Here is a 21,733-nt window from a genome sequence, read left to right on the forward strand (position 1 = left end):
TCGAGCCTGGTCGAGCACTGGTCGAGCCTTCAGCCAAGGGACACAGGAGCCAAGGGGTCTGGCCTCGAGCCTTCAACCGAGGGACCCAGGAGCCCAGGGTCTGGCCTCAGTGCTTCCCAAGTCGGCCTTCAGCTGAAGCCTGCCTGGGCTGGGAGCCTCAGCTGCTGTTCCTGGGTGTGCTTCTTTCCTGCATGTGAAGGCCACCAGCGGCGAAGGTTGCCCTCCGCCTTCCAAGGAGTCGAGGGGATAGAAGCAGGAAAATTGTGTGTGTGTTTATTTCTTCTTTTTTAGAGATTCTTTCTATTTTTGTAAGGAACTGACGCTTGGGTGAGTGCTAGTGTGGCTTGAGGTAAATTCACGGGCAGCTTCTTTGCAAACTTTTGCCAAACCAACTTGGGGCAGCAGTGGGGTAGAGAGTCAGCCTTCTGCTGATGCCTGCCTAGGCGTGGCTGGGCTGGGGGCCTCAGCTGCTGTTACTGGGCCTGCTTCTTTCCTGGACTTGTAGGCCACCAGCCGGAGAAAGTAAGGGCCTCAACCAACATCGCCCTCTGCCTTCCAAAGAGTCGAGGAGTCCCCAGCAGGAAAATTGTGTGTGTGTTTATTTCTTCTTTTTTAGAGATGCTTTCTATTTTTGTAAGGAAACGACGCCTGGGTGAGTGCTAGTGTGGCGTGAGCTAAATTTACAGGCATCTTCTTTGCAAACTTTTGCCAAACCAACTTGGAGCAGCAGTGGGGTAGAGAGTCAGCCTTCTGCTGATGCCTGGGCTGGGCTGGTCTGGGGGCCTCAGCTGCTGTTACTGGGCCTGCTTCTTTCCTGGACTTGTAGGCCACCAGCCCGAGAAGGTAAGGGCCTCAACCAACATCGCCCTCTGCCTTCCAAAGAGTCGAGGTGTCCCCAGCAGGAAAATTGTGTGTGTGTATTTCTTCTTTTTTTAGAGATGCTTTCTATTTTTGTAAGGAACCGACGCCTGGGTGAGTGCTAGTGTGGCTTGAGGTAAATTTACGGGCAGCTTCTTTGCAAACTTTTGCCAAACCAACTTGGGGCAGCACTGGGGTAGAGAGTCAGCCTTCCGCTGATGCCTGCCTAGGCGTGGCTGGGCTGGGGGCCTCAGTTGCTGTTACTGGGCCTGCTTCTTTCCTGGACTTGTAGGCCGCCAGCCTGAGAAGGTAAGGCCTCAACCAACATCGCCCTCTGCCTTCCAAAGAGTCGAGGAGACCGCAGCAGGAAAATTGTGTGTGTGTTTATTTCTTCTTTTTTTAGAGGTGCTTTCTATTTTTGTAAGGAACTGACGCCTGGGTGAGTGCTAGTGTGGCGTGAGTTAAATTTACAGGCATCTTCTTTGCAAACTTTTGCCAAACCAACTTGGGGCAGCAGTGGGGTAGAGAGTCAGCCTTCTGCTGATGCCTGCCTAGGCGTGGCTGGGCTGGGGGCCTCAGCTGCTGTTACTGGGCCTGCTTCTTTCCTGGACTTGTAGGCCACCAGCCGGAGAAAGTAAGGGCCTCAACCAACATCGCCCTCTGCCTTCCAAAGAGTCGAGGAGTCCCCAGCAGGAAAATTGTGTGTGTGTTTATTTCTTCTTTTTTAGAGATGCTTTCTATTTTTGTAAGGAACCGACGCCTGGGTGAGTGCTAGTGTGGCTTGAGGTAAATGTGGCTTGAGGTAAATTTACGGGCAGCTTCTTTGCAAACTTTTGCCAAAACAACTTGGGGCAGCACTGGGGTAGAGAGTCAGCCTTCCGCTGATGCCTGCCTAGGCGTGGCTGGGCTGGGGGCCTCAGTTGCTGTTACTGGGCCTGCTTCTTTCCTGGACTTGTAGGCCGCCAGCCTGAGAAGGTAAGGCCTCAACCAACATCGCCCTCTGCCTTCCAAAGAGTCGAGGAGACCGCAGCAGGAAAATTGTGTGTGTGTTTATTTCTTCTTTTTTTAGAGGTGCTTTCTATTTTTGTAAGGAACTGACGCCTGGGTGAGTGCTAGTGTGGCTTGAGGTAAATTCACGGGCAGCTTCTTTGCAAACTTTTGCCAAACCAACTTGGGGCAGCACTGGGGTAGAGAGTCAGCCTTCCGCTGATGCCTGCCTAGGCGTGGCTGGGCTGGGGGCCTCAGTTGCTGTTACTGGGCCTGCTTCTTTCCTGGACTTGTAGGCCGCCAGCCTGAGAAGGTAAGGCCTCAACCAACATCGCCCTCTGCCTTCCAAAGAGTCGAGGAGACCGCAGCAGGAAAATTGTGTGTGTGTTTATTTCTTCTTTTTTTAGAGGTGCTTTCTATTTTTGTAAGGAACTGACGCCTGGGTGAGTGCTAGTGTGGCGTGAGTTAAATTTACAGGCATCTTCTTTGCAAACTTTTGCCAAACCAACTTGGGGCAGCAGTGGGGTAGAGAGTCAGCCTTCTGCTGATGCCTGCCTAGGCGTGGCTGGGCTGGGGGCCTCAGCTGCTGTTACTGGGCCTGCTTCTTTCCTGGACTTGTAGGCCACCAGCCGGAGAAAGTAAGGGCCTCAACCAACATCGCCCTCTGCCTTCCAAAGAGTCGAGGAGTCCCCAGCAGGAAAATTGTGTGTGTGTTTATTTCTTCTTTTTTAGAGATGCTTTCTATTTTTGTAAGGAACCGACGCCTGGGTGAGTGCTAGTGTGGCTTGAGGTAAATTTACGGGCAGCTTCTTTGCAAACTTTTGCCAAAACAACTTGGGGCAGCACTGGGGTAGAGAGTCAGCCTTCCGCTGATGCCTGCCTAGGCGTGGCTGGGCTGGGGGCCTCAGTTGCTGTTACTGGGCCTGCTTCTTTCCTGGACTTGTAGGCCGCCAGCCTGAGAAGGTAAGGCCTCAACCAACATCGCCCTCTGCCTTCCAAAGAGTCGAGGAGACCGCAGCAGGAAAATTGTGTGTGTGTTTATTTCTTCTTTTTTTAGAGGTGCTTTCTATTTTTGTAAGGAACTGACGCCTGGGTGAGTGCTAGTGTGGCTTGAGGTAAATTCACGGGCAGCTTCTTTGCAAACTTTTGCCAAACCAACTTGGGGCAGCAGTGGGGTAGAGAGTCAGCCTTAAGCTGATGCCTGCCTGGGCTGGGCTGGGCTGGGGGCCTCAGCTGCTGTTACTGGGCCTGCTTCTTTCCTGGACTTGTAGGTCACCAGCCCGATATGGTAAGGGCCTCAACCAACATCACCCTCTGCCTTCCAAAGCGTCGAGGAGCCCCCAGCAGGAAAATTGTGTGTGTGTTTATTTCCATCTTTCTTTCCGAGTTTTTTTTTAAAGTTTTGTAAGGAACGGATGCTTGGGTGAGTGAGTGCAAGTGTGGCTTGGCCTGAATTTACAGACACTTTCTTTGCAAACATGAGTAGGCAAGTGGGTATTTCAAAAGTGGGTGCATGGAGCTGCTCGTTGCTTTTCCAAGCTGGCAGCTGTGGCTCCTGAGCTTGAGGCAAAAAGAAGGGCAGAAGCACACTGCAGAGGACAGCGTTCAGCCTTGCAAGAGGGCAGTGGACGTCGGAGGAGCCGACACAGCACAAGAGGCTCGGAATCGGCGCACTCTTCGCCTACGGCCATACCACCCTGAATGCGCCCGATCTCGTCCGATCTCGGAAGCTAAGCAGGGTCGGGCCTGGTTAGTACTTGGATGGGAGACCGCCTGGGAATACCAGGTGCTGTAGGCATTTTGCTACTCTGTGCCCGATAGGCGGAGTTCGTCTTCTCCGTCTTGAACTACATTTTTCCTCCATTCCGCTTTTAATTTTAACAAACACGGCGCGTGAAAAAGGCACAGGGGCAGACAGCAGCCCTCGCTCCAATGCAGAGCCCCGTCAGAGGCGGACACGTTGTCGCCAAACTAACTTGGAGCAGCAGCAGCAGCAGCAGGAGACTGAAGCCAGGGCAGCAGCTTGCCGCCTCGGGTGGGTGGATGCAGCCAGAAAGGGCCACTCGTGTCCCTGGCAAAGCACCTCCAGCGTCTCCCCGTTTTCTCTCCAGTGGACGCGCAAGGCCCCCTACAGCTAGGGGAGGCAAGTGGATGGGCCTCATCTGCATATGTGGGCTCTAGAGGAAGAGTGCACCCTGGGAGACAAGGGGACACCTGGAGCGGGAAGTGCTCACGGGGGAGAAGTGCCTACAAGAGGCAGGAAGGGAGGGAGGCCACATCATGCCTCTCCATAGCCAGGCCTCTGGATGATGGGGCAGAAGCGGCCGTCACCCTAAGCTTCCTAGAAGTCCCAGCTGGGCCCCATGCTACCTAATATCTCGCCTGATCGAGCCTGGTCGAGCACTGGTCGAGCCTTCAGCCAAGGGACACAGGAGCCAAGGGGTCTGGCCTCGAGCCTTCAACCGAGGGACCCAGGAGCCCAGGGTCTGGCCTCAGTGCTTCCCAAGTCGGCCTTCAGCTGAAGCCTGCCTGGGCTGGGAGCCTCAGCTGCTGTTCCTGGGTGTGCTTCTTTCCTGCATGTGAAGGCCACCAGCGGCGAAGGTTGCCCTCCGCCTTCCAAGGAGTCGAGGGGATAGAAGCAGGAAAATTGTGTGTGTGTTTATTTCTTCTTTTTTAGAGATTCTTTCTATTTTTGTAAGGAACTGACGCCTGGGTGAGTGCTAGTGTGGCTTGAGGTAAATTCACCGGCAGCTTCTTTGCAAACTTTTGCCAAACCAACTTGGGGCAGCAGTGGGGTAGAGAGTCAGCCTTCTGCTGATGCCTGCCTAGGCGTGGCTGGGCTGGGGGCCTCAGCTGCTGTTACTGGGCCTGCTTCTTTCCTGGACTTGTAGGCCACCAGCCGGAGAAAGTAAGGGCCTCAACCAACATCGCCCTCTGCCTTCCAAAGAGTCGAGGAGTCCCCAGCAGGAAAATTGTGTGTGTGTTTATTTCTTCTTTTTTAGAGATGCTTTCTATTTTTGTAAGGAAACGACGCCTGGGTGAGTGCTAGTGTGGCGTGAGCTAAATTTACAGGCATCTTCTTTGCAAACTTTTGCCAAACCAACTTGGAGCAGCAGTGGGGTAGAGAGTCAGCCTTCTGCTGATGCCTGCCTGGGCTGGGCTGGTCTGGGGGCCTCAGCTGCTGTTACTGGGCCTGCTTCTTTCCTGGACTTGTAGGCCACCAGCCCGAGAAGGTAAGGGCCTCAACCAACATCGCCCTCTGCCTTCCAAAGAGTCGAGGTGTCCCCAGCAGGAAAATTGTGTGTGTGTATTTCTTCTTTTTTTAGAGATGCTTTCTATTTTTGTAAGGAACCGACGCCTGGGTGAGTGCTAGTGTGGCTTGAGGTAAATTTACGGGCAGCTTCTTTGCAAACTTTTGCCAAACCAACTTGGGGCAGCACTGGGGTAGAGAGTCAGCCTTCCGCTGATGCCTGCCTAGGCGTGGCTGGGCTGGGGGCCTCAGTTGCTGTTACTGGGCCTGCTTCTTTCCTGGACTTGTAGGCCGCCAGCCTGAGAAGGTAAGGCCTCAACCAACATCGCCCTCTGCCTTCCAAAGAGTCGAGGAGACCGCAGCAGGAAAATTGTGTGTGTGTTTATTTCTTCTTTTTTTAGAGGTGCTTTCTATTTTTGTAAGGAACTGACGCCTGGGTGAGTGCTAGTGTGGCGTGAGTTAAATTTACAGGCATCTTCTTTGCAAACTTTTGCCAAACCAACTTGGGGCAGCAGTGGGGTAGAGAGTCAGCCTTCTGCTGATGCCTGCCTAGGCGTGGCTGGGCTGGGGGCCTCAGCTGCTGTTACTGGGCCTGCTTCTTTCCTGGACTTGTAGGCCACCAGCCGGAGAAAGTAAGGGCCTCAACCAACATCGCCCTCTGCCTTCCAAAGAGTCGAGGAGTCCCCAGCAGGAAAATTGTGTGTGTGTTTATTTCTTCTTTTTTAGAGATGCTTTCTATTTTTGTAAGGAACCGACGCCTGGGTGAGTGCTAGTGTGGCTTGAGGTAAATGTGGCTTGAGGTAAATTTACGGGCAGCTTCTTTGCAAACTTTTGCCAAAACAACTTGGGGCAGCACTGGGGTAGAGAGTCAGCCTTCCGCTGATGCCTGCCTAGGCGTGGCTGGGCTGGGGGCCTCAGTTGCTGTTACTGGGCCTGCTTCTTTCCTGGACTTGTAGGCCGCCAGCCTGAGAAGGTAAGGCCTCAACCAACATCGCCCTCTGCCTTCCAAAGAGTCGAGGAGACCGCAGCAGGAAAATTGTGTGTGTGTTTATTTCTTCTTTTTTTAGAGGTGCTTTCTATTTTTGTAAGGAACTGACGCCTGGGTGAGTGCTAGTGTGGCTTGAGGTAAATTCACGGGCAGCTTCTTTGCAAACTTTTGCCAAACCAACTTGGGGCAGCAGTGGGGTAGAGAGTCAGCCTTAAGCTGATGCCTGCCTGGGCTGGGCTGGGGGCCTCAGCTGCTGTTACTGGGCCTGCTTCTTTCCTGGACTTGTAGGCCACCAGCCCGATATGGTAAGGGCCTCAACCAACATCACCCTCTGCCTTCCAAAGCGTCGAGGAGCCCCCAGCAGGAAAATTGTGTGTGTGTTTATTTCCATCTTTCTTTCCGAGTTTTTTTTTAAAGTTTTGTAAGGAACGGATGCTTGGGTGAGTGAGTGCAAGTGTGGCTTGGCCTGAATTTACAGACACTTTCTTTGCAAACATGAGTAGGCAAGTGGGTATTTCAAAAGTGGGTGCATGGAGCTGCTCGTTGCTTTTCCAAGCTGGCAGCTGTGGCTCCTGAGCTTGAGGCAAAAAGAAGGGCAGAAGCACACTGCAGAGGACAGCGTTCAGCCTTGCAAGAGGGCAGTGGACGTCGGAGGAGCCGACACAGCACAAGAGGCTCGGAATCTGCGCACTCTTCGCCTACGGCCATACCACCCTGAATGCGCCCGATCTCGTCCGATCTCGGAAGCTAAGCAGGGTCGGGCCTGGTTAGTACTTGGATGGGAGACCGCCTGGGAATACCAGGTGCTGTAGGCATTTTGCTACTCTGTGCCCGATAGGCGGCGTTCGTCTTCTCCGTCTTGAACTACATTTTTCCTCCATTCCGCTTTTAATTTTAACAAACACGGCGCGTGAAAAAGGCACAGGGGCAGACAGCAGCCCTCGCTCCAATGCAGAGCCCCGTCAGAGGCGGACACGTTGTCGCCAAACTAACTTGGAGCAGCAGCAGCAGGAGACTGAAGCCAGGGCAGCAGCTTGCCGCCTCGGGTGGGTGGATGCAGCCAGAAAGGGCCACTCGTGTCCCTGGCAAAGCACCTCCAGCGTCTCCCCGTTTTCTCTCCAGTGGACGCGCAAGGCCCCCTACAGCTAGGGGAGGCAAGTGGATGGGCCTCATCTGCATATGTGGGCTCTAGAGGAAGAGTGCACCCTGGGAGACAAGGGGACACCTGGAGCGGGAAGTGCTCACGGGGGAGAAGTGCCTACAAGAGGCAGGAAGGGAGGGAGGCCACATCATGCCTCTCCATAGCCAGGCCTCTGGATGATGGGGCAGAAGCGGCCGTCACCCTAAGCTTCCTAGAAGTCCCAGCTGGGCCCCATGCTACCTAATATCTCGCCTGATCGAGCCTGGTCGAGCACTGGTCGAGCCTTCAGCCAAGGGACACAGGAGCCAAGGGGTCTGGCCTCGAGCCTTCAGCCGAGGGACCCAGGAGCCCAGGGTCTGGCCTCAGTGCTTCCCAAGTCGGCCTTCAGCTGAAGCCTGCCTGGGCTGGGAGCCTCAGCTGCTGTTCCTGGGTGTGCTTCTTTCCTGCATGTGAAGGCCACCAGCGGCGAAGGTTGCCCTCCGCCTTCTAAGGAGTCGAGGAGACCGCAGCAGGAAAATTGTGTGTGTGTTTATTTCTTCTTTTTTTAGAGGTGCTTTCTATTTTTGCAAGGAACTGACGCCTGGATGAGTGCTAGTGTGGCTTGAGGTAAATTCACGGGCAGCTTCTTTGCAAACTTTTGCCAAACCAACTTGGGGCAGCAGTGGGGTAGAGAGTCAGCCTTCTGCTGATGCCTGCCTAGGCGTGGCTGGGCTGGGGGCCTCAGCTGCTGTTACTGGGCCTGCTTCTTTCCTGGACTTGTAGGCCACCAGCCGGAGAAAGTAAGGGCCTCAACCAACATCGCCCTCTGCCTTCCAAAGAGTCGAGGAGTCCCCAGCAGGAAAATTGTGTGTGTGTTTATTTCTTCTTTTTTAGAGATGCTTTCTATTTTTGTAAGGAAACGACGCCTGGGTGAGTGCTAGTGTGGCGTGAGCTAAATTTACAGGCATCTTCTTTGCAAACTTTTGCCAAACCAACTTGGAGCAGCAGTGGGGTAGAGAGTCAGCCTTCTGCTGATGCCTGCCTGGGCTGGGCTGGTCTGGGGGCCTCAGCTGCTGTTACTGGGCCTGCTTCTTTCCTGGACTTGTAGGCCACCAGCCCGAGAAGGTAAGGGCCTCAACCAACATCGCCCTCTGCCTTCCAAAGAGTCGAGGTGTCCCCAGCAGGAAAATTGTGTGTGTGTATTTCTTCTTTTTTTAGAGATGCTTTCTATTTTTGTAAGGAACCGACGCCTGGGTGAGTGCTAGTGTGGCTTGAGGTAAATTTACGGGCAGCTTCTTTGCAAACTTTTGCCAAACCAACTTGGGGCAGCACTGGGGTAGAGAGTCAGCCTTCCGCTGATGCCTGCCTAGGCGTGGCTGGGCTGGGGGCCTCAGTTGCTGTTACTGGGCCTGCTTCTTTCCTGGACTTGTAGGCCGCCAGCCTGAGAAGGTAAGGCCTCAACCAACATCGCCCTCTGCCTTCCAAAGAGTCGAGGAGACCGCAGCAGGAAAATTGTGTGTGTGTTTATTTCTTCTTTTTTTAGAGGTGCTTTCTATTTTTGTAAGGAACTGACGCCTGGGTGAGTGCTAGTGTGGCGTGAGTTAAATTTACAGGCATCTTCTTTGCAAACTTTTGCCAAACCAACTTGGGGCAGCAGTGGGGTAGAGAGTCAGCCTTCTGCTGATGCCTGCCTAGGCGTGGCTGGGCTGGGGGCCTCAGCTGCTGTTACTGGGCCTGCTTCTTTCCTGGACTTGTAGGCCACCAGCCGGAGAAAGTAAGGGCCTCAACCAACATCGCCCTCTGCCTTCCAAAGAGTCGAGGAGTCCCCAGCAGGAAAATTGTGTGTGTGTTTATTTCTTCTTTTTTAGAGATGCTTTCTATTTTTGTAAGGAACCGACGCCTGGGTGAGTGCTAGTGTGGCTTGAGGTAAATTTACGGGCAGCTTCTTTGCAAACTTTTGCCAAAACAACTTGGGGCAGCACTGGGGTAGAGAGTCAGCCTTCCGCTGATGCCTGCCTAGGCGTGGCTGGGCTGGGGGCCTCAGTTGCTGTTACTGGGCCTGCTTCTTTCCTGGACTTGTAGGCCGCCAGCCTGAGAAGGTAAGGCCTCAACCAACATCGCCCTCTGCCTTCCAAAGAGTCGAGGAGACCGCAGCAGGAAAATTGTGTGTGTGTTTATTTCTTCTTTTTTTAGAGGTGCTTTCTATTTTTGTAAGGAACTGACGCCTGGGTGAGTGCTAGTGTGGCTTGAGGTAAATTCACGGGCAGCTTCTTTGCAAACTTTTGCCAAACCAACTTGGGGCAGCAGTGGGGTAGAGAGTCAGCCTTAAGCTGATGCCTGCCTGGGCTGGGCTGGGCTGGGGGCCTCAGCTGCTGTTACTGGGCCTGCTTCTTTCCTGGACTTGTAGGTCACCAGCCCGATATGGTAAGGGCCTCAACCAACATCACCCTCTGCCTTCCAAAGCGTCGAGGAGCCCCCAGCAGGAAAATTGTGTGTGTGTTTATTTCCATCTTTCTTTCCGAGTTTTTTTTTAAAGTTTTGTAAGGAACGGATGCTTGGGTGAGTGAGTGCAAGTGTGGCTTGGCCTGAATTTACAGACACTTTCTTTGCAAACATGAGTAGGCAAGTGGGTATTTCAAAAGCGGGTGCATGGAGCTGCTCGTTGCTTTTCCAAGCTGGCAGCTGTGGCTCCTGAGCTTGAGGCAAAAAGAAGGGCAGAAGCACACTGCAGAGGACAGCGTTCAGCCTTGCAAGAGGGCAGTGGACGTCGGAGGAGCCGACACAGCACAAGAGGCTCGGAATCGGCGCACTCTTCGCCTACGGCCATACCACCCTGAATGCGCCCGATCTCGTCCGATCTCGGAAGCTAAGCAGGGTCGGGCCTGGTTAGTACTTGGATGGGAGACCGCCTGGGAATACCAGGTGCTGTAGGCATTTTGCTACTCTGTGCCCGATAGGCGGAGTTCGTCTTCTCCGTCTTGAACTACATTTTTCCTCCATTCCGCTTTTAATTTTAACAAACACGGCGCGTGAAAAAGGCACAGGGGCAGACAGCAGCCCTCGCTCCAATGCAGAGCCCCGTCAGAGGCGGACACGTTGTCGCCAAACTAACTTGGAGCAGCAGCAGCAGCAGCAGGAGACTGAAGCCAGGGCAGCAGCTTGCCGCCTCGGGTGGGTGGATGCAGCCAGAAAGGGCCACTCGTGTCCCTGGCAAAGCACCTCCAGCGTCTCCCCGTTTTCTCTCCAGTGGACGCGCAAGGCCCCCTACAGCTAGGGGAGGCAAGTGGATGGGCCTCATCTGCATATGTGGGCTCTAGAGGAAGAGTGCACCCTGGGAGACAAGGGGACACCTGGAGCGGGAAGTGCTCACGGGGGAGAAGTGCCTACAAGAGGCAGGAAGGGAGGGAGGCCACATCATGCCTCTCCATAGCCAGGCCTCTGGATGATGGGGCAGAAGCGGCCGTCACCCTAAGCTTCCTAGAAGTCCCAGCTGGGCCCCATGCTACCTAATATCTCGCCTGATCGAGCCTGGTCGAGCACTGGTCGAGCCTTCAGCCAAGGGACACAGGAGCCAAGGGGTCTGGCCTCGAGCCTTCAACCGAGGGACCCAGGAGCCCAGGGTCTGGCCTCAGTGCTTCCCAAGTCGGCCTTCAGCTGAAGCCTGCCTGGGCTGGGAGCCTCAGCTGCTGTTCCTGGGTGTGCTTCTTTCCTGCATGTGAAGGCCACCAGCGGCGAAGGTTGCCCTCCGCCTTCCAAGGAGTCGAGGGGATAGAAGCAGGAAAATTGTGTGTGTGTTTATTTCTTCTTTTTTAGAGATTCTTTCTATTTTTGTAAGGAACTGACGCTTGGGTGAGTGCTAGTGTGGCTTGAGGTAAATTCACGGGCAGCTTCTTTGCAAACTTTTGCCAAACCAACTTGGGGCAGCAGTGGGGTAGAGAGTCAGCCTTCTGCTGATGCCTGCCTAGGCGTGGCTGGGCTGGGGGCCTCAGCTGCTGTTACTGGGCCTGCTTCTTTCCTGGACTTGTAGGCCACCAGCCGGAGAAAGTAAGGGCCTCAACCAACATCGCCCTCTGCCTTCCAAAGAGTCGAGGAGTCCCCAGCAGGAAAATTGTGTGTGTGTTTATTTCTTCTTTTTTAGAGATGCTTTCTATTTTTGTAAGGAAACGACGCCTGGGTGAGTGCTAGTGTGGCGTGAGCTAAATTTACAGGCATCTTCTTTGCAAACTTTTGCCAAACCAACTTGGAGCAGCAGTGGGGTAGAGAGTCAGCCTTCTGCTGATGCCTGCCTGGGCTGGGCTGGTCTGGGGGCCTCAGCTGCTGTTACTGGGCCTGCTTCTTTCCTGGACTTGTAGGCCACCAGCCCGAGAAGGTAAGGGCCTCAACCAACATCGCCCTCTGCCTTCCAAAGAGTCGAGGTGTCCCCAGCAGGAAAATTGTGTGTGTGTATTTCTTCTTTTTTTAGAGATGCTTTCTATTTTTGTAAGGAACCGACGCCTGGGTGAGTGCTAGTGTGGCTTGAGGTAAATTTACGGGCAGCTTCTTTGCAAACTTTTGCCAAACCAACTTGGGGCAGCACTGGGGTAGAGAGTCAGCCTTCCGCTGATGCCTGCCTAGGCGTGGCTGGGCTGGGGGCCTCAGTTGCTGTTACTGGGCCTGCTTCTTTCCTGGACTTGTAGGCCGCCAGCCTGAGAAGGTAAGGCCTCAACCAACATCGCCCTCTGCCTTCCAAAGAGTCGAGGAGACCGCAGCAGGAAAATTGTGTGTGTGTTTATTTCTTCTTTTTTTAGAGGTGCTTTCTATTTTTGTAAGGAACTGACGCCTGGGTGAGTGCTAGTGTGGCGTGAGTTAAATTTACAGGCATCTTCTTTGCAAACTTTTGCCAAACCAACTTGGGGCAGCAGTGGGGTAGAGAGTCAGCCTTCTGCTGATGCCTGCCTAGGCGTGGCTGGGCTGGGGGCCTCAGCTGCTGTTACTGGGCCTGCTTCTTTCCTGGACTTGTAGGCCACCAGCCGGAGAAAGTAAGGGCCTCAACCAACATCGCCCTCTGCCTTCCAAAGAGTCGAGGAGTCCCCAGCAGGAAAATTGTGTGTGTGTTTATTTCTTCTTTTTTAGAGATGCTTTCTATTTTTGTAAGGAACCGACGCCTGGGTGAGTGCTAGTGTGGCTTGAGGTAAATGTGGCTTGAGGTAAATTTACGGGCAGCTTCTTTGCAAACTTTTGCCAAAACAACTTGGGGCAGCACTGGGGTAGAGAGTCAGCCTTCCGCTGATGCCTGCCTAGGCGTGGCTGGGCTGGGGGCCTCAGTTGCTGTTACTGGGCCTGCTTCTTTCCTGGACTTGTAGGCCGCCAGCCTGAGAAGGTAAGGCCTCAACCAACATCGCCCTCTGCCTTCCAAAGAGTCGAGGAGACCGCAGCAGGAAAATTGTGTGTGTGTTTATTTCTTCTTTTTTTAGAGGTGCTTTCTATTTTTGTAAGGAACTGACGCCTGGGTGAGTGCTAGTGTGGCTTGAGGTAAATTCACGGGCAGCTTCTTTGCAAACTTTTGCCAAACCAACTTGGGGCAGCACTGGGGTAGAGAGTCAGCCTTCCGCTGATGCCTGCCTAGGCGTGGCTGGGCTGGGGGCCTCAGTTGCTGTTACTGGGCCTGCTTCTTTCCTGGACTTGTAGGCCGCCAGCCTGAGAAGGTAAGGCCTCAACCAACATCGCCCTCTGCCTTCCAAAGAGTCGAGGAGACCGCAGCAGGAAAATTGTGTGTGTGTTTATTTCTTCTTTTTTTAGAGGTGCTTTCTATTTTTGTAAGGAACTGACGCCTGGGTGAGTGCTAGTGTGGCGTGAGTTAAATTTACAGGCATCTTCTTTGCAAACTTTTGCCAAACCAACTTGGGGCAGCAGTGGGGTAGAGAGTCAGCCTTCTGCTGATGCCTGCCTAGGCGTGGCTGGGCTGGGGGCCTCAGCTGCTGTTACTGGGCCTGCTTCTTTCCTGGACTTGTAGGCCACCAGCCGGAGAAAGTAAGGGCCTCAACCAACATCGCCCTCTGCCTTCCAAAGAGTCGAGGAGTCCCCAGCAGGAAAATTGTGTGTGTGTTTATTTCTTCTTTTTTAGAGATGCTTTCTATTTTTGTAAGGAACCGACGCCTGGGTGAGTGCTAGTGTGGCTTGAGGTAAATTTACGGGCAGCTTCTTTGCAAACTTTTGCCAAAACAACTTGGGGCAGCACTGGGGTAGAGAGTCAGCCTTCCGCTGATGCCTGCCTAGGCGTGGCTGGGCTGGGGGCCTCAGTTGCTGTTACTGGGCCTGCTTCTTTCCTGGACTTGTAGGCCGCCAGCCTGAGAAGGTAAGGCCTCAACCAACATCGCCCTCTGCCTTCCAAAGAGTCGAGGAGACCGCAGCAGGAAAATTGTGTGTGTGTTTATTTCTTCTTTTTTTAGAGGTGCTTTCTATTTTTGTAAGGAACTGACGCCTGGGTGAGTGCTAGTGTGGCTTGAGGTAAATTCACGGGCAGCTTCTTTGCAAACTTTTGCCAAACCAACTTGGGGCAGCAGTGGGGTAGAGAGTCAGCCTTAAGCAGATGCCTGCCTGGGCTGGGCTGGGCTGGGGGCCTCAGCTGCTGTTACTGGGCCTGCTTCTTTCCTGGACTTGTAGGTCACCAGCCCGATATGGTAAGGGCCTCAACCAACATCACCCTCTGCCTTCCAAAGCGTCGAGGAGCCCCCAGCAGGAAAATTGTGTGTGTGTTTATTTCCATCTTTCTTTCCGAGTTTTTTTTTAAAGTTTTGTAAGGAACGGATGCTTGGGTGAGTGAGTGCAAGTGTGGCTTGGCCTGAATTTACAGACACTTTCTTTGCAAACATGAGTAGGCAAGTGGGTATTTCAAAAGTGGGTGCATGGAGCTGCTCGTTGCTTTTCCAAGCTGGCAGCTGTGGCTCCTGAGCTTGAGGCAAAAAGAAGGGCAGAAGCACACTGCAGAGGACAGCGTTCAGCCTTGCAAGAGGGCAGTGGACGTCGGAGGAGCCGACACAGCACAAGAGGCTCGGAATCGGCGCACTCTTCGCCTACGGCCATACCACCCTGAATGCGCCCGATCTCGTCCGATCTCGGAAGCTAAGCAGGGTCGGGCCTGGTTAGTACTTGGATGGGAGACCGCCTGGGAATACCAGGTGCTGTAGGCATTTTGCTACTCTGTGCCCGATAGGCGGAGTTCGTCTTCTCCGTCTTGAACTACATTTTTCCTCCATTCCGCTTTTAATTTTAACAAACACGGCGCGTGAAAAAGGCACAGGGGCAGACAGCAGCCCTCGCTCCAATGCAGAGCCCCGTCAGAGGCGGACACGTTGTCGCCAAACTAACTTGGAGCAGCAGCAGCAGCAGCAGGAGACTGAAGCCAGGGCAGCAGCTTGCCGCCTCGGGTGGGTGGATGCAGCCAGAAAGGGCCACTCGTGTCCCTGGCAAAGCACCTCCAGCGTCTCCCCGTTTTCTCTCCAGTGGACGCGCAAGGCCCCCTACAGCTAGGGGAGGCAAGTGGATGGGCCTCATCTGCATATGTGGGCTCTAGAGGAAGAGTGCACCCTGGGAGACAAGGGGACACCTGGAGCGGGAAGTGCTCACGGGGGAGAAGTGCCTACAAGAGGCAGGAAGGGAGGGAGGCCACATCATGCCTCTCCATAGCCAGGCCTCTGGATGATGGGGCAGAAGCGGCCGTCACCCTAAGCTTCCTAGAAGTCCCAGCTGGGCCCCATGCTACCTAATATCTCGCCTGATCGAGCCTGGTCGAGCACTGGTCGAGCCTTCAGCCAAGGGACACAGGAGCCAAGGGGTCTGGCCTCGAGCCTTCAGCCGAGGGACCCAGGAGCCCAGGGTCTGGCCTCAGTGCTTCCCAAGTCGGCCTTCAGCTGAAGCCTGCCTGGGCTGGGAGCCTCAGCTGCTGTTCCTGGGTGTGCTTCTTTCCTGCATGTGAAGGCCACCAGCGGCGAAGGTTGCCCTCCGCCTTCTAAGGAGTCGAGGAGACCGCAGCAGGAAAATTGTGTGTGTGTTTATTTCTTCTTTTTTTAGAGGTGCTTTCTATTTTTGCAAGGAACTGACGCCTGGATGAGTGCTAGTGTGGCTTGAGGTAAATTCACGGGCAGCTTCTTTGCAAACTTTTGCCAAACCAACTTGGGGCAGCAGTGGGGTAGAGAGTCAGCCTTCTGCTGATGCCTGCCTAGGCGTGGCTGGGCTGGGGGCCTCAGCTGCTGTTACTGGGCCTGCTTCTTTCCTGGACTTGTAGGCCACCAGCCGGAGAAAGTAAGGGCCTCAACCAACATCGCCCTCTGCCTTCCAAAGAGTCGAGGAGTCCCCAGCAGGAAAATTGTGTGTGTGTTTATTTCTTCTTTTTTAGAGATGCTTTCTATTTTTGTAAGGAAACGACGCCTGGGTGAGTGCTAGTGTGGCGTGAGCTAAATTTACAGGCATCTTCTTTGCAAACTTTTGCCAAACCAACTTGGAGCAGCAGTGGGGTAGAGAGTCAGCCTTCTGCTGATGCCTGCCTGGGCTGGGCTGGTCTGGGGGCCTCAGCTGCTGTTACTGGGCCTGCTTCTTTCCTGGACTTGTAGGCCACCAGCCCGAGAAGGTAAGGGCCTCAACCAACATCGCCCTCTGCCTTCCAAAGAGTCGAGGTGTCCCCAGCAGGAAAATTGTGTGTGTGTATTTCTTCTTTTTTTAGAGATGCTTTCTATTTTTGTAAGGAACCGACGCCTGGGTGAGTGCTAGTGTGGCTTGAGGTAAATTTACGGGCAGCTTCTTTGCAAACTTTTGCCAAACCAACTTGGGGCAGCACTGGGGTAGAGAGTCAGCCTTCCGCTGATGCCTGCCTAGGCGTGGCTGGGCTGGGGGCCTCAGTTGCTGTTACTGGGCCTGCTTCTTTCCTGGACTTGTAGGCCGCCAGCCTGAGAAGGTAAGGCCTCAACCAACATCGCCCTCTGCCTTCCAAAGAGTCGAGGAGACCGCAGCAGGAAAATTGTGTGTGTGTTTATTTCTTCTTTTTTTAGAGGTGCTTTCTATTTTTGTAAGGAACTGACGCCTGGGTGAGTGCTAGTGTGGCGTGAGTTAAATTTACAGGCATCTTCTTTGCAAACTTTTGCCAAACCAACTTGGGGCAGCAGTGGGGTAGAGAGTCAGCCTTCTGCTGATGCCTGCCTAGGCGTGGCTGGGCTGGGGGCCTCAGCTGCTGTTACTGGGCCTGCTTCTTTCCTGGACTTGTAGGCCACCAGCCGGAGAAAGTAAGGGCCTCAACCAACATCGCCCTCTGCCTTCCAAAGAGTCGAGGAGTCCCCAGCAGGAAAATTGTGTGTGTGTTTATTTCTTCTTTTTTAGAGATGCTTTCTATTTTTGTAAGGAACCGACGCCTGGGTGAGTGCTAGTGTGGCTTGAGGTAAATTTACGGGCAGCTTCTTTGCAAACTTTTGCCAAAACAACTTGGGGCAGCACTGGGGTAGAGAGTCAGCCTTCCGCTGATGCCTGCCTAGGCGTGGCTGGGCTGGGGGCCTCAGTTGCTGTTACTGGGCCTGCTTCTTTCCTGGACTTGTAGGCCGCCAGCCTGAGAAGGTAAGGCCTCAACCAACATCGCCCTCTGCCTTCCAAAGAGTCGAGGAGACCGCAGCAGGAAAATTGTGTGTGTGTTTATTTCTTCTTTTTTTAGAGGTGCTTTCTATTTTTGTAAGGAACTGACGCCTGGGTGAGTGCTAGTGTGGCTTGAGGTAAATTCACGGGCAGCTTCTTTGCAAACTTTTGCCAAACCAACTTGGGGCAGCAGTGGGGTAGAGAGTCAGCCTTAAGCTGATGCCTGCCTGGGCTGGGCTGGGCTGGGGGCCTCAGCTGCTGTTACTGGGCCTGCTTCTTTCCTGGACTTGTAGGTCACCAGCCCGATATGGTAAGGGCCTCAACCAACATCACCCTCTGCCTTCCAAAGCGTCGAGGAGCCCCCAGCAGGAAAATTGTGTGTGTGTTTATTTCCATCTTTCTTTCCGAGTTTTTTTTTAAAGTTTTGTAAGGAACGGATGCTTGGGTGAGTGAGTGCAAGTGTGGCTTGGCCTGAATTTACAGACACTTTCTTTGCAAACATGAGTAGGCAAGTGGGTATTTCAAAAGTGGGTGCATGGAGCTGCTCGTTGCTTTTCCAAGCTGGCAGCTGTGGCTCCTGAGCTTGAGGCAAAAAGAAGGGCAGAAGCACACTGCAGAGGACAGCGTTCAGCCTTGCAAGAGGGCAGTGGACGTCGGAGGAGCCGACACAGCACAAGAGGCTCGGAATCGGCGCACTCTTCGCCTACGGCCATACCACCCTGAATGCGCCCGATCTCGTCCGATCTCGGAAGCTAAGCAGGGTCGGGCCTGGTTAGTACTTGGATGGGAGACCGCCTGGGAATACCAGGTGCTGTAGGCATTTTGCTACTCTGTGCCCGATAGGCGGAGTTCGTCTTCTCCGTCTTGAACTACATTTTTCCTCCATTCCGCTTTTAATTTTAACAAACACGGCGCGTGAAAAAGGCACAGGGGCAGACAGCAGCCCTCGCTCCAATGCAGAGCCCCGTCAGAGGCGGACACGTTGTCGCCAAACTAACTTGGAGCAGCAGCAGCAGCAGCAGGAGACTGAAGCCAGGGCAGCAGCTTGCCGCCTCGGGTGGGTGGATGCAGCCAGAAAGGGCCACTCGTGTCCCTGGCAAAGCACCTCCAGCGTCTCCCCGTTTTCTCTCCAGTGGACGCGCAAGGCCCCCTACAGCTAGGGGAGGCAAGTGGATGGGCCTCATCTGCATATGTGGGCTCTAGAGGAAGAGTGCACCCTGGGAGACAAGGGGACACCTGGAGCGGGAAGTGCTCACGGGGGAGAAGTGCCTACAAGAGGCAGGAAGGGAGGGAGGCCACATCATGCCTCTCCATAGCCAGGCCTCTGGATGATGGGGCAGAAGCGGCCGTCACCCTAAGCTTCCTAGAAGTCCCAGCTGGGCCCCATGCTACCTAATATCTCGCCTGATCGAGCCTGGTCGAGCACTGGTCGAGCCTTCAGCCAAGGGACACAGGAGCCAAGGGGTCTGGCCTCGAGCCTTCAACCGAGGGACCCAGGAGCCCAGGGTCTGGCCTCAGTGCTTCCCAAGTCGGCCTTCAGCTGAAGCCTGCCTGGGCTGGGAGCCTCAGCTGCTGTTCCTGGGTGTGCTTCTTTCCTGCATGTGAAGGCCACCAGCGGCGAAGGTTGCCCTCCGCCTTCCAAGGAGTCGAGGGGATAGAAGCAGGAAAATTGTGTGTGTGTTTATTTCTTCTTTTTTAGAGATTCTTTCTATTTTTGTAAGGAACTGACGCTTGGGTGAGTGCTAGTGTGGCTTGAGGTAAATTCACGGGCAGCTTCTTTGCAAACTTTTGCCAAACCAACTTGGGGCAGCAGTGGGGTAGAGAGTCAGCCTTCTGCTGATGCCTGCCTAGGCGTGGCTGGGCTGGGGGCCTCAGCTGCTGTTACTGGGCCTGCTTCTTTCCTGGACTTGTAGGCCACCAGCCGGAGAAAGTAAGGGCCTCAACCAACATCGCCCTCTGCCTTCCAAAGAGTCGAGGAGTCCCCAGCAGGAAAATTGTGTGTGTGTTTATTTCTTCTTTTTTAGAGATGCTTTCTATTTTTGTAAGGAAACGACGCCTGGGTGAGTGCTAGTGTGGCGTGAGCTAAATTTACAGGCATCTTCTTTGCAAACTTTTGCCAAACCAACTTGGAGCAGCAGTGGGGTAGAGAGTCAGCCTTCTGCTGATGCCTGCCTGGGCTGGGCTGGTCTGGGGGCCTCAGCTGCTGTTACTGGGCCTGCTTCTTTCCTGGACTTGTAGGCCACCAGCCCGAGAAGGTAAGGGCCTCAACCAACATCGCCCTCTGCCTTCCAAAGAGTCGAGGTGTCCCCAGCAGGAAAATTGTGTGTGTGTATTTCTTCTTTTTTTAGAGATGCTTTCTATTTTTGTAAGGAACCGACGCCTGGGTGAGTGCTAGTGTGGCTTGAGGTAAATTTACGGGCAGCTTCTTTGCAAACTTTTGCCAAACCAACTTGGGGCAGCACTGGGGTAGAGAGTCAGCCTTCCGCTGATGCCTGCCTAGGCGTGGCTGGGCTGGGGGCCTCAGTTGCTGTTACTGGGCCTGCTTCTTTCCTGGACTTGTAGGCCGCCAGCCTGAGAAGGTAAGGCCTCAACCAACATCGCCCTCTGCCTTCCAAAGAGTCGAGGAGACCGCAGCAGGAAAATTGTGTGTGTGTTTATTTCTTCTTTTTTTAGAGGTGCTTTCTATTTTTGTAAGGAACTGACGCCTGGGTGAGTGCTAGTGTGGCGTGAGTTAAATTTACAGGCATCTTCTTTGCAAACTTTTGCCAAACCAACTTGGGGCAGCAGTGGGGTAGAGAGTCAGCCTTCTGCTGATGCCTGCCTAGGCGTGGCTGGGCTGGGGGCCTCAGCTGCTGTTACTGGGCCTGCTTCTTTCCTGGACTTGTAGGCCACCAGCCGGAGAAAGTAAGGGCCTCAACCAACATCGCCCTCTGCCTTCCAAAGAGTCGAGGAGTCCCCAGCAGGAAAATTGTGTGTGTGTTTATTTCTTCTTTTTTAGAGATGCTTTCTATTTTTGTAAGGAACCGACGCCTGGGTGAGTGCTAGTGTGGCTTGAGGTAAATGTGGCTTGAGGTAAATTTACGGGCAGCTTCTTTGCAAACTTTTGCCAAAACAACTTGGGGCAGCACTGGGGTAGAGAGTCAGCCTTCCGCTGATGCCTGCCTAGGCGTGGCTGGGCTGGGGGCCTCAGTTGCTGTTACTGGGCCTGCTTCTTTCCTGGACTTGTAGGCCGCCAGCCTGAGAAGGTAAGGCCTCAACCAACATCGCCCTCTGCCTTCCAAAGAGTCGAGGAGACCGCAGCAGGAAAATTGTGTGTGTGTTTATTTCTTCTTTTTTTAGAGGTGCTTTCTATTTTTGTAAGGAACTGACGCCTGGGTGAGTGCTAGTGTGGCTTGAGGTAAATTCACGGGCAGCTTCTTTGCAAACTTTTGCCAAACCAACTTGGGGCAGCACTGGGGTAGAGAGTCAGCCTTCCGCTGATGCCTGCCTAGGCGTGGCTGGGCTGGGGGCCTCAGTTGCTGTTACTGGGCCTGCTTCTTTCCTGGACTTGTAGGCCGCCAGCCTGAGAAGGTAAGGCCTCAACCAACATCGCCCTCTGCCTTCCAAAGAGTCGAGGAGACCGCAGCAGGAAAATTGTGTGTGTGTTTATTTCTTCTTTTTTTAGAGGTGCTTTCTATTTTTGTAAGGAACTGACGCCTGGGTGAGTGCTAGTGTGGCGTGAGTTAAATTTACAGGCATCTTCTTTGCAAACTTTTGCCAAACCAACTTGGGGCAGCAGTGGGGTAGAGAGTCAGCCTTCTGCTGATGCCTGCCTAGGCGTGGCTGGGCTGGGGGCCTCAGCTGCTGTTACTGGGCCTGCTTCTTTCCTGGACTTGTAGGCCACCAGCCGGAGAAAGTAAGGGCCTCAACCAACATCGCCCTCTGCCTTCCAAAGAGTCGAGGAGTCCCCAGCAGGAAAATTGTGTGTGTGTTTATTTCTTCTTTTTTAGAGATGCTTTCTATTTTTGTAAGGAACCGACGCCTGGGTGAGTGCTAGTGTGGCTTGAGGTAAATTTACGGGCAGCTTCTTTGCAAACTTTTGCCAAAACAACTTGGGGCAGCACTGGGGTAGAGAGTCAGCCTTCCGCTGATGCCTGCCTAGGCGTGGCTGGGCTGGGGGCCTCAGTTGCTGTTACTGGGCCTGCTTCTTTCCTGGACTTGTAGGCCGCCAGCCTGAGAAGGTAAGGCCTCAACCAACATCGCCCTCTGCCTTCCAAAGAGTCGAGGAGACCGCAGCAGGAAAATTGTGTGTGTGTTTATTTCTTCTTTTTTTAGAGGTGCTTTCTATTTTTGTAAGGAACTGACGCCTGGGTGAGTGCTAGTGTGGCTTGAGGTAAATTCACGGGCAGCTTCTTTGCAAACTTTTGCCAAACCAACTTGGGGCAGCAGTGGGGTAGAGAGTCAGCCTTAAGCAGATGCCTGCCTGGGCTGGGCTGGGCTGGGGGCCTCAGCTGCTGTTACTGGGCCTGCTTCTTTCCTGGACTTGTAGGTCACCAGCCCGATATGGTAAGGGCCTCAACCAACATCACCCTCTGCCTTCCAAAGCGTCGAGGAGCCCCCAGCAGGAAAATTGTGTGTGTGTTTATTTCCATCTTTCTTTCCGAGTTTTTTTTTAAAGTTTTGTAAGGAACGGATGCTTGGGTGAGTGAGTGCAAGTGTGGCTTGGCCTGAATTTACAGACACTTTCTTTGCAAACATGAGTAGGCAAGTGGGTATTTCAAAAGTGGGTGCATGGAGCTGCTCGTTGCTTTTCCAAGCTGGCAGCTGTGGCTCCTGAGCTTGAGGCAAAAAGAAGGGCAGAAGCACACTGCAGAGGACAGCGTTCAGCCTTGCAAGAGGGCAGTGGACGTCGGAGGAGCCGACACAGCACAAGAGGCTCGGAATCGGCGCACTCTTC

At 53.8% G+C, this 21,733-nt stretch overlaps 5 non-coding genes across 5 annotated transcripts; all 5 read left to right on the forward strand.

Annotated features, from left to right (window-relative positions):
- Positions 1-3,524: 3,524 nt before the first annotated feature.
- LOC138558851 (5S ribosomal RNA) lies at positions 3,525-3,643 on the forward strand. Its single transcript, XR_011298969.1, has one exon. It is a non-coding gene; the product is annotated as a 5S ribosomal RNA (ribosomal RNA).
- Positions 3,644-6,779: 3,136 nt separating this feature from the next.
- Positions 6,780-6,898, forward strand: LOC138558852 (5S ribosomal RNA). Its single transcript, XR_011298970.1, has one exon. It is a non-coding gene; the product is annotated as a 5S ribosomal RNA (ribosomal RNA).
- Positions 6,899-10,018: 3,120 nt separating this feature from the next.
- On the forward strand, positions 10,019-10,137 carry LOC138558853 (5S ribosomal RNA). Its single transcript, XR_011298971.1, has one exon. It is a non-coding gene; the product is annotated as a 5S ribosomal RNA (ribosomal RNA).
- Positions 10,138-14,253: 4,116 nt separating this feature from the next.
- Positions 14,254-14,372, forward strand: LOC138558854 (5S ribosomal RNA). The gene has a single exon (XR_011298972.1). It is a non-coding gene; the product is annotated as a 5S ribosomal RNA (ribosomal RNA).
- Positions 14,373-17,498: 3,126 nt separating this feature from the next.
- Positions 17,499-17,617, forward strand: LOC138558855 (5S ribosomal RNA). The gene has a single exon (XR_011298973.1). It is a non-coding gene; the product is annotated as a 5S ribosomal RNA (ribosomal RNA).
- The last annotated feature ends 4,116 nt before the right edge of the window (positions 17,618-21,733 follow it).

This window comes from Ambystoma mexicanum, unplaced genomic scaffold (genome assembly GCF_040938575.1).
Source record: "Ambystoma mexicanum isolate Mex_15411 unplaced genomic scaffold, UKY_AmexF1_1 Mex_scaf34, whole genome shotgun sequence".
Lineage (NCBI taxonomy): Eukaryota > Metazoa > Chordata > Amphibia > Caudata > Ambystomatidae > Ambystoma > Ambystoma mexicanum.